At 37.9% G+C, this 14099-nt stretch overlaps 1 protein-coding gene and 1 pseudogene across 2 annotated transcripts in view; both read left to right on the top strand.

Moving 5' to 3' along the window:
• Rnf38 (ring finger protein 38) overlaps window positions 1-14099 on the top strand; it is a 146285-nt gene that overhangs the window by 67449 nt on the left and 64737 nt on the right. The window lies entirely within an intron of this gene.
• On the top strand, window positions 5906-6746 carry LOC101605802 (annotated as a pseudogene).

Below are 14099 nucleotides of genomic sequence, written 5' to 3'. Positions count from 1 at the left end.
TTGAAACAAAGGCTCACTCTGTAACTCAGGCTCCTGGAACTCATGTGTACCTAGACTGGACAAGTAGTTACTATAGTTCTCCTGCTTTGAATTTCAGGAGTGAACCACTCAGACCTAGCTCACGGCACATGCTTTATGTCTAAGTCATGCTATCTTCTTTAATTTTTTTTTTTTATTATTGAGAACTTCCATAGTTTAGACAATAAGCCATGATAATTCCCTCTCATCCTCCACTTTCCCCTTCAAAACTCCACTTTCTATCATATCCCCTCCCCCTCTCAGTCTCTTATTTTGATGTCCTCATCTTTTCCCCCTATTATGATGGACTTATGTAGGTAGTGCCAGAGACAGTGAGGTTATGGATATATAGACCATTTTGTGTCTGGTAGAGAGCCCTCCCTTCCTTTGGCTCTTACATTCTTTCTGCCACCTTTTGTGCAATGGACCCTGAGCCTTGAAGGTGTGATAGAGATGTTTCAGTGCTGAGCACTCCTCTGTCACTTCTCAGCACCATGGTGCCTTCTGAGTCATTCCAAGGTCACCACCATCTGAAAGAGAAGCTTCTCTACTCAAAACTGAGAGTAGCATTAACACATGAATATGAACATTAAGAGAAGTGCTTACCTGCGAGTTTGGTGAGCATAATATATGCTTTTAGCCAGACACCAGCAGGCATTACACCCCTAGGGCTCATGACTTCCCCTGTCATAGGTTTTTTAGTATCAGGCATGTGTTCCCACTGGTGGAGCAGCCTTCCAGTTGGTTTCCCCCATAACAGACATGCTACTATTTCACCTGTTGGCTCATTTGACCTGGCTGTCCCAAGTTAAAGTTTTTGCAGTGTCCGCTGAGAACTCTTTCCCATGTAGCTGCATGTAGTGTATCTTTTTCTAGGTTTCTGTCAGCTGCTCTACAGGGAGGAGGTTTACAGTTCATCTCCAGGTTGATTTTTTTTTTAATATTTTTTTTATTTTTATTTATTTATTTATTTGAGAGTGACAGACACAGAGAGAAAGACAGATAAGAGGGAGAGAGAGAATGGGCGTGCCAGGGCTTCCAGCCTCTGCAAACGAACTCCAGACGCGTGCGCCCCCTTGTGCATCTGGCTAACGTGGGACCTGGGGAACCGAACCTTGAACCGGGGTCCTTAGGCTTCACAGGCAAGCGCTTAACCGCTAAGCCATCTCTCCAGCCCTCCAGGTTGATTTCTCAGTGACTTTGCAGCCCAAGCATGTGGAGTATTTAAAAGCAATAGGGTCTTACCATCTATTCCTGGAGAAAATCAAGATGGCAATGGTCTGTAATGTTTTAGGGGCATTAGGGACCTCCCTGGCCAACAACTCACTGGAAGGTATCCCATCCCTGGCACTGAATTTTCTAGTAACAATTTTCTAGTAACAATCCATGGTTTTCCATATGACTTATTCATACTCTCTTAGATTTTCAAGCCTTCTCCCCACCCTTCCTTACTCAGTCTCTTTTCCTGACCTTACTTAAGCCTTTCCAACCCCAGTCATCGGTGCTTCTACGTACATATATACAGTATCATCCTATTAAGTCCTTTCCTCTCCTCCCTCCTTTATAGCCCCTTTCTAGCTTACTGGCCTCTGCTGTTGAGTTTTATTCCTACTCACATAGAAGTCCAGTTGTTTGTAGCTTGGATCCACATACAAGAGAGAACATGTGACATTTGGCTTTCTGGGCCTGGATTACCTCACTTAGTATAATCCTTTCCAGGTCCATCCATTTTCCTGCAATTTTCATATTTCATTTTTATTTACTGCTGAGTAGAACTTCATTGTATAAATGTGCCACATTTTCATTATCTATTCATCAGTGAGGGATCTCTAGACTGGTTCCATTTCCTAGCTATTTTGAATAGAGCAACAATAAACATGGATGTGCAAGCATCTCTAAGGTAGTGAGATGAATCCTTAGGATATATGCCTAGGAGTAGTATAGCTGGGTCATATGGTAGGTCTATTTTTAGTTGTCTAGGAACATCTACACTGATTTCCACAATGGCTGTACTGGATTACATTCTTACATTTAATGGTTTATTTTCTGAGCAATTGGGGTTATATACTGAAAGTCTTTGCCTATGCCAATATGGTGAAGGGTTGTCCCTACTTTTCCTCTAGCAATTTCAGAGTAGGAAATCAAAAAATTTATAGAGCCAAACGATAATGAGAACACAACATACCAAAATCTCTGGGACACAATGAAGGCAGTTCTAAGAGGTAAATTTATAGCCTTAAGTGCCTATATTAAGAAATTAGAAAGGTCGCAAGTAAACAATCTAATGCTTCACATTAAAGCTTTGGAAAAAGAAGAATAAGGCAAACCAAAACTCAGTAGATGGGAAGAAATAATAAAGATGAGGGCAGAACTTAATGAAATAGAAACAACAACAAAAAAAAAAAAATACAAAGAATTAATGAAACTACGAGTTGGTTCTTTGAAAGGATAAACAAGATTGATAAACCCTTAGCAAATCTGACCAGATGGATTCACTGCTGAATTTTACCAGACCTTTAAGGAAGAGCTAACACCGTTGCTTCTTAAGCTTTTCCAGGAAATAGAAAAGAAGGAATTCTTCCAAACTCCTTCTATGTGGCCAGCATCACCCTGATACCAAAACCAGGCAAACATAGAACAGAAAAAGAAAATTACAGACCAATCTCCCTCATGAACTTAGATGCAAAAATGCTCAACAAAATATTGGCAAGCAGAATACAAGAGTATATCATAAGATCATTCACCCTGACCAAGTAGGCTTTATCCCAGAGATGCAGGGATGGTTCAACATACGCAAATCTATAAATGTAATACATTATATAAACAGGTTGAAGGACAAAAATCACATGATCATCTCATTAGATGCAAAGAAAGCATTTGACAAAATCCAACATCCCTTCATGATAAAAATCCTACAGAGACTGGGAATAGAAGGAACATATTTCAATATAATAAAGGCTATTTATGACAAGCCTACAGCCAATGTATTACTAAATGGAGAAAAACTGGAAGCTTTTCCCCTAAAATCAGGAACAAGACAAGGGTGTCCACTGTCCCCACTTTTATTTAATATAGTTGTGGAAGTCTTAGCCATAGCAATAAGGCAAGAGACTCACATAAAAGGGATACAAATAGGAAAGGATGAGATGAAGTTACCATTATTTGCAGATGACATGATTCTATACATAAAGGACCCTAAAGACTCTACTAGCAAACTGTTAGAGCTGATCAAAACCTACAGCCATGTAGCAGGATACAAAATAAATACACAGAAGTCAGTAGCCTTCATATATGCTAACAACAAACACACAGAGGATGAAATCAGAGAATCACTCCCATTCACAATTGCATCAAAAAAAAATAATAATAAAGTACCTTGGAATAAACCTAAGGAAGGAAGTAAAGAATCTCTACAATGAGAACTTTAAAACACTCTTGTGAGAAATTGCAGAAAACACTAGAAAGTGGAGAAACATCCCTTGTTCCTGGATTGGAAGAATCAATATTGTGAAAATGTCAATCTTACCTAAAGCAATCTATACATTTAATGCAATCCCTATCAAAATTCCAAAGGCATTCTTCATAGAAATAGAAAAAACAATCCAAAAATTAATTTGAATCAAAAAAACCCTCATATATCTAAAATAATACTAAGCAACAAAAATAAGGCTGGTGGTATTACCATACCTGATTTTAACCTATACAACAGAGCCATAGTAACAAAAACAGCGTGGTACTGGCACAAAAACAGACATGTAGATCAGTGGAAAAGAATAGAGGACCCAGATGTAAGCCCAAGTAGCTATAGCCACCTAATATTCGACAAAAATGCCCAAAATACTCATTGGAGAAAAGACAGCCTCTTCAGCAAATGGTGTTGGGAAAACTGGATATATATCTGCAGAAGGATGAAAATAGATTCTTCTCTCTCTCCATGCACAAGAATTAAGTCCAAATGGATTAAAGACCTTAATATCAGACCTGAAACTCTGAAACTGGTAGAGGAAAAAGTAGGGGAAACCCTTCAACATATTGGTCTTGGCAAAGACTTTCTGAATACAACCCCAATTGCTCAGGCAATAAAACCACAGATTAATCACTGGGACCTCATGAAATTACAAAGATTTTGCACTGCAAAGGACACAGTGAGAAAAGCAAAGAGGCAACCTACAGAATGGGAAAAAACCTTCGCCAGCTATATATCTGATAGAGGATTAATATCTAGGATATACAAAGAACTCAAAAAGTTAAATAATAAGGAATCAAACAAGCCAATCAAAAAATGGGTTATGGTGCTAAATAGAGCATTCTCAAAGGAAGAAATACGAATGGCATATGTGGTGGTTTGATTCAGGTGTCCCCCATAAACTTAGGTGTTCTGAATGCTAGGTTCCCAGCTGATGGATATTTGGGAATTAATGTCTCCTGGAGGGAGTGTATTGTTGGGGGCAGGCTTATGGGCTTTATAGCCAGTTTCCCCACGCCAGTGTTTGGCACACACTCCTGTTGCTGTGTCCCACCTTATGTTGGCCAGGGGGTGATGTCCACCCTTTGCTCATGCCATCGTTTTCCCCTGCCATCGTGGAGCTTCCCCTCGAGCCTGTAAGCCAAATAAATCTCTTTTTCCCAGAAGCTGCTTTTGGTTGGGTGATTTCTAACAGCAATGCAAACCGGACTGCAACAGCATATAAGCATCTAAAAAAATGTTCTATGTCACTAGTCATCAGGGAAATGCAGATTAAAGCTACTTTGAGATTCCATCTCACTCCTGTCAGATTGGCCACCATCATGAAAACAAATGATCATAAATGTTGGTGGGGATGTGGAAAAAGAGGAACCCTTCTACACTGCTGGTGGGAATGCAATCTGGTCCAGCCATTGTGGAAAACAGTGTGGAGGTTCCTAAAACAGCTAAAGACTGATCTACCATATGACCCAGCTATAGCACTCCTAGGCATATATCCTAAGGACTCATCTCATTTCCTTAGAAGTACGTGCTCAACCATGTTTATTGCTGCTCAATTTGTAATAGCTGGGAAATGGAACCAGCCTAGATGTCCCTCAACTGATGAGTGGATAATGAAGATGTTGCACATTTATATAATGGAGTTCTACTCAGCGGTAAAGAAAAATGAAGTTATGAAATTTGCAGAAAAATGGATGTTCCTGGAAAGGATTATAGTAAGTGAGGTAACCCAGGCCCAGAAAGCTAAGCGCCACATGTTCTCTCTCATATGTGGAACCTAGCTGCAAATGATTAGGCTTCTGCGTGAGAAGGGAAATACTTAGTAGCAGAGGTCAGTAAGTTAAAAAGGAGACATAAAGGGAAGAGAAAGGAAGGGAGGAGGGTACTTAATAGGTTGATATTGTATATATGTAAGTACAGTGATTGAGATGGGGAGGTAATATGATGGAGAAAGGAATTTCAAAGGGGAAAGTGTAAAGGGGGAGGGAGGGAATTACCATGGGATTTTTTTTTATAATCATGGAAAATGTTAATAAAAATTTAACAAAAAAAATAGACATTTTCACAATATTGATTCTTCCAATGCAAGAACATGGGATGTTTTTCTGATTCCTAGTATCTTCTGAAATTTCTGTCTTGAGTTTGCTAAAGTTTTCATTTTAGAGATCCTTCACTTTCTTGGTTAGGTTTATTCCAAGGTACTGTATTTTTTGGGGCAATTGTGAATGGAAGTGATTCCCTGATGTATATATGTTTGTTGCTAGTATATAGGATGGCTATTGATTTCTGTTTATTTTATATCCTGCTACATTGCTAAAAGTGTTTATCAGCTCTAACAGTTTGCTTGTAGAGTCTTTAGGGAACTTCATGTAAAGAATAACATCCTGGCAATCCTCATGTTGCTCTCCCACCGGGCAGTAGGGGCCGAGGCCTGCCATGCGTGTGGATCCACGCAGCTCTGTTGAGGCCACTGCCACCGTCTCTGGGATGCTGCGATGGCCAGCTGCCACGGGCTGTTGGGGCTACAGGGGCTGCCGGCTCCTTGCACTGCTGCTGCTGCCTGGAGATGACCTTCGAGCTGCCCGACAATGCCAAGCAGTGCTTCTGTGAGGACATCGCACAGGGCACAAGTGCACCCTCAAGTTCCAGGTGATTACAGGTGGTCACTATGATGTGGATTGTCGATTGGAAGATCCTGATGGTAAAGTGTTATACAACGAGATGAAGAAACAGTATGATAGTTTCACCTCCAAAAATGGGACATACAGATTTTGCTTCAGCAATGAGTTTTCTACTTTCACACATAAAACCGTATATTTTGATTTTCAAATTGGAGAAGATCCACCTTTGTTTCCCAGTGAAAACTGAGTCAGTGTTCTTACCCAGATGGAATCTGCCTGTGTTTCCATTCATGAAGTTCTGAAGTCTGTTATTGACTATCAGACTCATTTCCGACTGAGGGAAGCTCAAGGCCGAAGCCAAGCAGAAGATCTAAATACAAGAGTAGCCTATTGGTCAGTGGGAGAAGCCCTCATTCTTCTGGTGGTTAGCATAGGGCAGGTATTCCTTCTGAAAAGCTTTTTCTCAGATAAAAGAACCACCATAACTCCTGTAGGATCCTAACACGTTCTGAGACAGGATGCACCTTTGCCGCTGTAATATCGCTGTCCTCTAATTTTAGGTACTGAAGAGCTTGATATTGCCACCTTTTAAAACCCTGCTCATACACTTGTTGGGGAGAGATGTTTAATGCATATGCCCACACTGGAAAGGACACCTTTTTTTTTTAATTTGTGAAGGTGGAGAAACTTTGGGCTATTCATGTGAACTATTCAACACCAATGATCTACTTTTTTATTGGTTGTTTATATCTACTCTTCATACACTGAACTTTGCTATTCTGATTTGTTTTAACCATTTAAAAGTACTTTTCTTATAGGTTGTTGATACTTTTAAAACCTTATATTTAAAGTCTGTGTGTGTTATGGAGGATGAAAAATGCCTTTTAATGGTTTCTAGTGAATAAAGTTGTGTTTTTAAGAAAACCAAAGGTGATTAACTGTAGTCCAAGCCCTCTTCTGTGCTGCTTAATTTTGTGTGGGGTGGCGTCTACCATAGAAATGTTAGTTAATATTGATGTAATTTTAATTGATATATCATGATATAATTTATTTCTCACTAATTCGGAAAATGTATAATTTTGTGTTTATCCTGATTTATAACTAGCTAGCCATGTTATTTTTAATAGAAGTATTACTACAGAAAATAGCATAATAGAGTTTATGCAGACCTTGAAAATCAGAATGTTATAACTAATAGGATAACTAAAAAATAACCATTGACACTACAATAGGGATGAGTGAGATGGGAAAACACTTAGGGAGTCAGTCGCCTATACTCATTGCATTTCCAGTGCTTTTACAAAGGAAAAAGATGGTCTGTTTCATTTTAACATTTGATTGACTTGTTCCTGTTTGTATGTGATTTTCATGTCTACAAGTCGTTCCCATTTTAAATTGACAGTTATTTCTGTCACATCTGTGCCATACATTTTATCCTCATGGATATGATGCAATGAGAAGTTAGCTTTGTCTTTTATTGTTATTATTATTTATTATTTGTCTTGTTTTTATACTCTCTGGTTAGCAGCACTAAAATTACTTAAAAACTTACAATGGTATGTGTTTCCTATTTAATAAGATCATTGATTTGTAGTTCATCTGTTGAGTGCTAAAGTGTAGGGTTTATACTATTTGTGTCTTATACCTTGTGAGGTGAGAGTTTGTTCCATGTATTCCAGAACATAATACAAGATGATGGAAAATTGTATAGATACTTCATCTTTTTGGTTGTTTGAACAAAAAAAAGGGAGGCATGGCATTGCTTTTCTGCTGTGCCTTATTTCTTCTCCTAAAAGTGATTAGGACTAAATGGAGCATATTATAGAGCCTTTAGTATGTGATACTATGGGATACTGATTAAATAACAATTCTAGTCACTTAACTGTTACCAACTACAAGTTAGCTCTCAGTTCCAAGATGCCCTAAAATATACAATTAGTATGTTAGTATGTAAGAGCAAAATGTATTCCAGTTGTCTTGCTTGCTAATTTCAGATGTCATGGTGTAGCAAGGGGTGAGTGTACTTTGAACACTTTAGGACTCTTTAAGGCCAAATAGCTACTTCTTAAACAATGCTTACAGATTACAAAGAGAAGATTGAGATTTTTCAGGTTTACCTACTTAGATTTGTACTAAAGTCCTATAGCTTTCTAAGTGTCTCTTGAGTTTAGATGTGAATGTTTAAAGCACCAATATTAATGTGACTGCTAGGCATGGGCATATGTAAAATGTCTTTTTCTGGATGCCAGTGTATTCTGTTGTGTTCAAATACTTAACACCATAGATATTGACAAATTGGTATAACTAACACACTCATATAATCTGTGTGTCTCAAAACTTCATGATACTAAAATATTGCCATAAGTAAGCTAATGAAACCATTGAGATATAGTAAAACTTGAAATCACTACTTACTTGTCCATTGTCAGAAATAGTACATGCTTAATCTAGTCTTGGTGTAAGCTGGTTCCATTTTTGACAGCTAACCACTCAACTGGATATGAATACGTAAGAAAATACATATCCACACAAAAGCTAAATAATGTTTTTCTTTCTATTCCATCATTAGGAGCTTATGTTTTTTTCTAGATTCCTTTTGTAGCTTTTACAACAATTTGAATATTCCACATACTTATGTTTGCTCACACAACCCAGAACATATATTTGAATATTAAGTAGAGTGAATAATAGAAAGTTACTTGCTACACAAATTTATACTAAAATTTCAACTGGGTCAAGGTATGCTTTAAGATGTTACTTTCCTAATTGAAACATTTCTTTATTAAACATGGCTTATGGCTCACAACTTTTCATCTGGGCTTAATAATAAATCACTTTTGAACTGCAGGCTGAAAAGCAATTTTTTAATGGTTTCATTTTTATTGTTACTATTCATTTTTGGTTTCAATTTCTGAATGTAATATTTAGAGGTAAATAGGACAAGGCATATCCTATAACTTGTTTCAAAAATTAAATTAATTTATAATTCAAAGGGTTTTTCATTTACTTTTGAAAAAGAAAAATTGCTCTAACAGATGGTTCCACAGGACTGCACTGATCAACTTCTTGTAAAATAAAAAGAATTTTTTTTCAGCAAAAAAAGAATATCTGCAAATTATAATTTGATCTCTTCCTTTCTAATTTGTATCCCTTTTATGTATGTCTCTTGCCTTATTTCTGTACCTAAAACTTCCAGTACTATATTAAGTAATAGTGGAGACAGTGGACACCCTTGCCTTATTCCTGATTTTAGTGGAAAAGTTTCAAATTTTTCCCCACTTAGTATTATGTTGACTGAAGGTTTGTTATAAATAGCCTTCATTATGTTGAGATATGTTCCTTCTATAGGACTTTTACCATGAAGGGATGTTGGATTTTGTCAAATGCCTTTTCTGCATCTTTTGAGATGATCATGTAATTTTTGTCCTTCAGTCCATTTATATAGTATATTAACATTTATTGAATATTGTTCAACCATCCTTGCATTCCTGGGATAAAGCCTACTTGGTTGGGATGAATGATCTTTTTATACATTCTTGTATTCTGTTTGCCAGTGTTTTGTTGAGAATTTTTACATCTATGTTCATGAGGGAGATTGGTCTGTAATTTTATTTTCTTTTTTTCTTCTGTTTTTGTCTGGTCTTGGTCTTGGGGTGATCCTGGCTTCATAGAAGCAGTTTGTAGAATTCCTTCCTTTTCTACCTTATGGAAATGTTTAAGAAGCATTGGTGTTAGTTCTTCCATGAAAGTCTGGTAAATTCACTGGTAAATCCATCTGGACCTGAACATATTTTAGTTGGAAGATTTTTTTTTCTCAATTTTTTTTAAATTTTTATTTATTTATTTATTTGAGAGCAACAGACACAGAGAGAAAGACAGATAGAGGGAGAGAGAGAGAATGGGCGCACCAGGGCTTCCAGCCTCTGCAAACGAACTCCAGACATGTGCGCCCTCTTGTGCATCTGGCTAACGTGGGACCTGGGGAACTGAGCCTCGAACCGGGGTCCTTAGGCTTCACAGGCAAGCGCTTAACCCCTAAGCCATCTCTCCAGCCCTCTCAATTTTTATTAACATTTTCCATGATTATAAAAAGTATTCCATGGTAATACCCGCCCTTCCCCCCCCCCCTTTCCCCTCTGAAATTCCATTTTCCATCATATCCCCTCCACATCTCAATCAGTTTCTCTTTTATTTTGATGTCCTGATCTTTTCCTCCTCTTATGATGGTCTTATGAGGTCATGGCCATTTTATGTCTGGAGGGAGCACTTGTAATGAGTCCTACCCTTCCTTTGGCTCTTATATTCTTTCTGCCACCTCTTCCACATTAGACTCTGAGCCTTGGAAGGTGTGATTGAGATGTTACTCAGTACTCCAGTCATTTCTTTCCAGCACTATGATACCTTCTGAGTCATTCCAAGGTCACTGCCATCTGAAAAGAGAAGCTTCTCTAACCAAAAGTGAGAGTAGCATTAATACATGGGTATGAACATTAAGAGAAGTACTTACTGGGCAGTTTGGTGAGCATAGTATATATATTTAGTCAGACATCAGCAGATGTTACACCCCTAGGGCTCATGACTACCCCTGTTTTAAGTTTTCAGTATCAGGGATGTGTTTCCCCCCATGGAGTGGGCTTCCAGTCTAAGCGGAGAGCAGTTGGTTTCCACCATGACAGATGTGCCACTATTGCACCCATTGGCTCATTTGGGCTGGCTGGCCAATTATAAGGCTTGCAGTGTCCACTGTTGAGTATCTTCACTGGTGGTATCTCTTTCTCCCATTGAACTGCATGAAGAAGGTTTATCAGCTCAGTTCCAGTAGGATTTCTCAGTGGGCTTACAGGCCAAGTATGTGGAGTCTTCAGCAATAGGGTCTTACCATCTATTCCTGGTGGGAAACCAAGGGCCTCGGCAATGGCCTATAATGTTTTGGGGGCACCAGTGACCTCCCTGGCCAACAACTCACTGGAGGTATCCCATCCCTGGCACTGAAAATTTTCTAACAATGATCTATGGCTCCTGAGTGTTCCATTGTCCAAAACCAGAAGATTACATATGATTTGTTTGCATCCTCTTAGATTGTGATTAGTCCTCCCTCCACCTTTCCTTTACTCAATCTCTTCCCCTGACCTCACTTTGGGCTTCATATATATATGAAGGTCATATATATATATGAAGGTTTTTGTAGGTCATATAACTCAAGGAAATCATCTATTTCTTTCAGATTTTCAAACTTAATTGAGTATATATTCTTTAGTTTTTTTATTTTTTTTGGTTTTTCAAGGTAGGGTCTCACTACAGTCCAGGCTGATCTGGAATTCACTCAGTACTCTCAGAGTAGCCTTGAACTCATGGTAATTCTCCTGCCTCTGCCTCCCAAGTGCTGGGATTAAAGGCATGCGCCACCACACCTGGCTGAGTATATATTCTTAAAGTATGTCCTTAGGACTTTTCTGAATTTCTTTGATATCTGTTATAATGGTACCTTTTTCATCTCTAATTTTATTGATTTGTGTGTCTTCTCTATTTTGGTCAGATTTGCTAAGGGTTTATCAATCTTTCAAAGAACCAACTCTTTGTTTCATTGATTCTTTTTTTTTTTTCTTGTTTAACAATTTTTTAAAAATTTTTATTAGCATTTTCCATGATTATTTTAAAAAATCTCATGTTAAATCCTTCCCTCCACACTTTCTCCTTTGAAATTCCATTCTCTATCATATTATTAATTGTTTTTTGGTTTTCTGTTTCATTAATTTCTGCTCTAATCCGTATTACTTCTTTCCATCTACCGATTTTTTGTTTGCCTTGTTCTTTTTCCAAGGCTGTTAGGTTAAGCATTAAATTGTTTCCTTGCGACCTTTCTAATTTCTTAATGTAGGCACTTAAAACTATAAATTTTCCTCTTAGGACTCCCTTCATTGTGTCCCAAAGGTTTTGGTATTGTGTTCTCATTATCATTTGATTCTATGAATTTTTTTAATTTTTTTCATTGACCCATTCCTCATGTAGTAGTTCCATGATTTTGTGTATACTCTGTAATTTTTCTTGATTTTGTTTTGTAGTTTTGTCATATATATATCTATATATATATATACACATACATACATACACACATACACATACACACACACACACACACACACACACACACACACACACACACACAAAATCCCATTATGATCAGATAGTATGCAAGGAATTATTTCATTTTTCCTGTATTTGTTAAGGTTTGCTTTGTGTCCTTAATATATGGTCTGTTTACAGAATGTTCCATATGCTGCTGTAAAGAATGTGTATTCTGGAGATTTGGATGAAATGTCCTGTATATATCTGTTAGGTCCATTTGTTCTATGACCTCATTGCATCTCTGATGCTTCTCTGTTTATATTTTGCCAGGATGACCTGTCAGTTGATGAGAGTGGGGAGTTAAAGTCACCCAGTACAACTGTTTGGTGTTATCTGTGACCTTAACTCTAATAGTTTGTTTGATGAAATTGGCAGCCTCCAGATTAGGTGCATATATGTTTAGAATCATAATGTCCTCCTCTTGGAGTGTTCCTTTAATCAATATAAAGTGACTTCCTTATCTTTCCTAACTAATGTTGGCTTGAAATCTACCCTTTCAGATATTAGGATAGCAATACCTGCTTGTTTTCTAGGTCCATTTGCTCGAAATATTGTTTTCCAACCCTTTCCCCTAAGATAATGTTCATCTTTTATGGAAAGGTGAGTTTCTGTTAACTTAGTCTGTCTTCAAACATGTACATTTTAATTGGGGGATTGAGGCAATTGATATTAAGAGTTATTATTGAAAGGTGTATATTTATTCTTGCCATTTTTCTTGTTTTGTAGTTCTGGTTTTTCCTTTACGCTCTTGTATTAACTGTTATTTGGATATGGTTTATTTTTCCTTTTGTCTTCCTTTTCCCAGCATAAGTTTATTTTTTAATTTATTTTTTATTGACAACTCTCATAATTGTAGACAACCCATGGTAATTCCCTCCTTCCCCTCACATTTCCCTTCGAAACTCTACTGTTCATCATATCCCCTCCCCCTCTCAATCAGTCTCTCTTTCATTTTGATATCATCATCTTTTCCTCCTATTATAATGGTCGTGTGTAGGTAGTGTCAGGCACTGTGAGGTCATGGATATCCAGGTCATTTTTGTCTGGAGGAACACATTGTAAGGAGTCTTATCCTTCCTTTTGCTCTTATATTCTCTCCACTACTTCTTCCGCAATGGACTATGAGCCTTGGAAGGTGTGTTAGAGATGTTTCAGTGCTAAGCACTCCTCTGTCACTTCTCAGCACCATGGTGCCTTCTGAGTCACCTCAAGGTTACTGCTATCTTAAAATAGAAGCTTCTCTGTCCAAAAGTGAGAATAGCATTAATATATGGGTATGAACATTAAGAGAAGTGGTTACTGGGCAGTTTGGTGAGCATACTATATACATTTAGCCAGAGAGCAGCAGATGTTACACCCCTAGGGCTCATGACTACCTCTGTTGTAGGTTTTCAGTATCAGGGATGTATTCCCTCCCATGAAGTGGGCTTTCAGTCCAATTAGAGAGCAGTTGGTTCCCCCCCCCCCATAACAGATGTGCCACTATTGCACCCTTTGACTCATTTGGCCTGGCTGGCCGAATTTAAGGCTTGCAGTGTCTACTGTTAAGTATCTCCACTGGTGATTTCTCTCTTTCCCATTGAACTGCATGCAGCATAGCTTTTTCCAGCTTTCTGTCAGCTGGTCTACATGGAGGAGGTTTTCAGCTCAGCTCCAGCAGGATTTCTTAGTGACATTACAGTATGTAGTGTCTTCAGCAGTAGGGTCTTTGAATATGGTTTATTTTTTCCTGTTTCCTTATAAGTGTGCTTTTTTTTTCCTCCTCAGCATGGGGGATCCTTTCAAGTATTTTCTGTGAAGCTGGTTTAGTGTTCATATATTCCTTTAGCCTGCTTTTGTTGTGGAATATCCTTATTTTTCTATCAATT

This window comes from Jaculus jaculus, chromosome 1 (genome assembly GCF_020740685.1).
Source record: "Jaculus jaculus isolate mJacJac1 chromosome 1, mJacJac1.mat.Y.cur, whole genome shotgun sequence".
Classification (NCBI taxonomy): Eukaryota; Metazoa; Chordata; class Mammalia; order Rodentia; family Dipodidae; genus Jaculus; species Jaculus jaculus.
The sequence above is the reverse complement of the archived record's forward strand: the minus strand, read 5'-3'. Positions and strand labels throughout refer to the sequence as shown.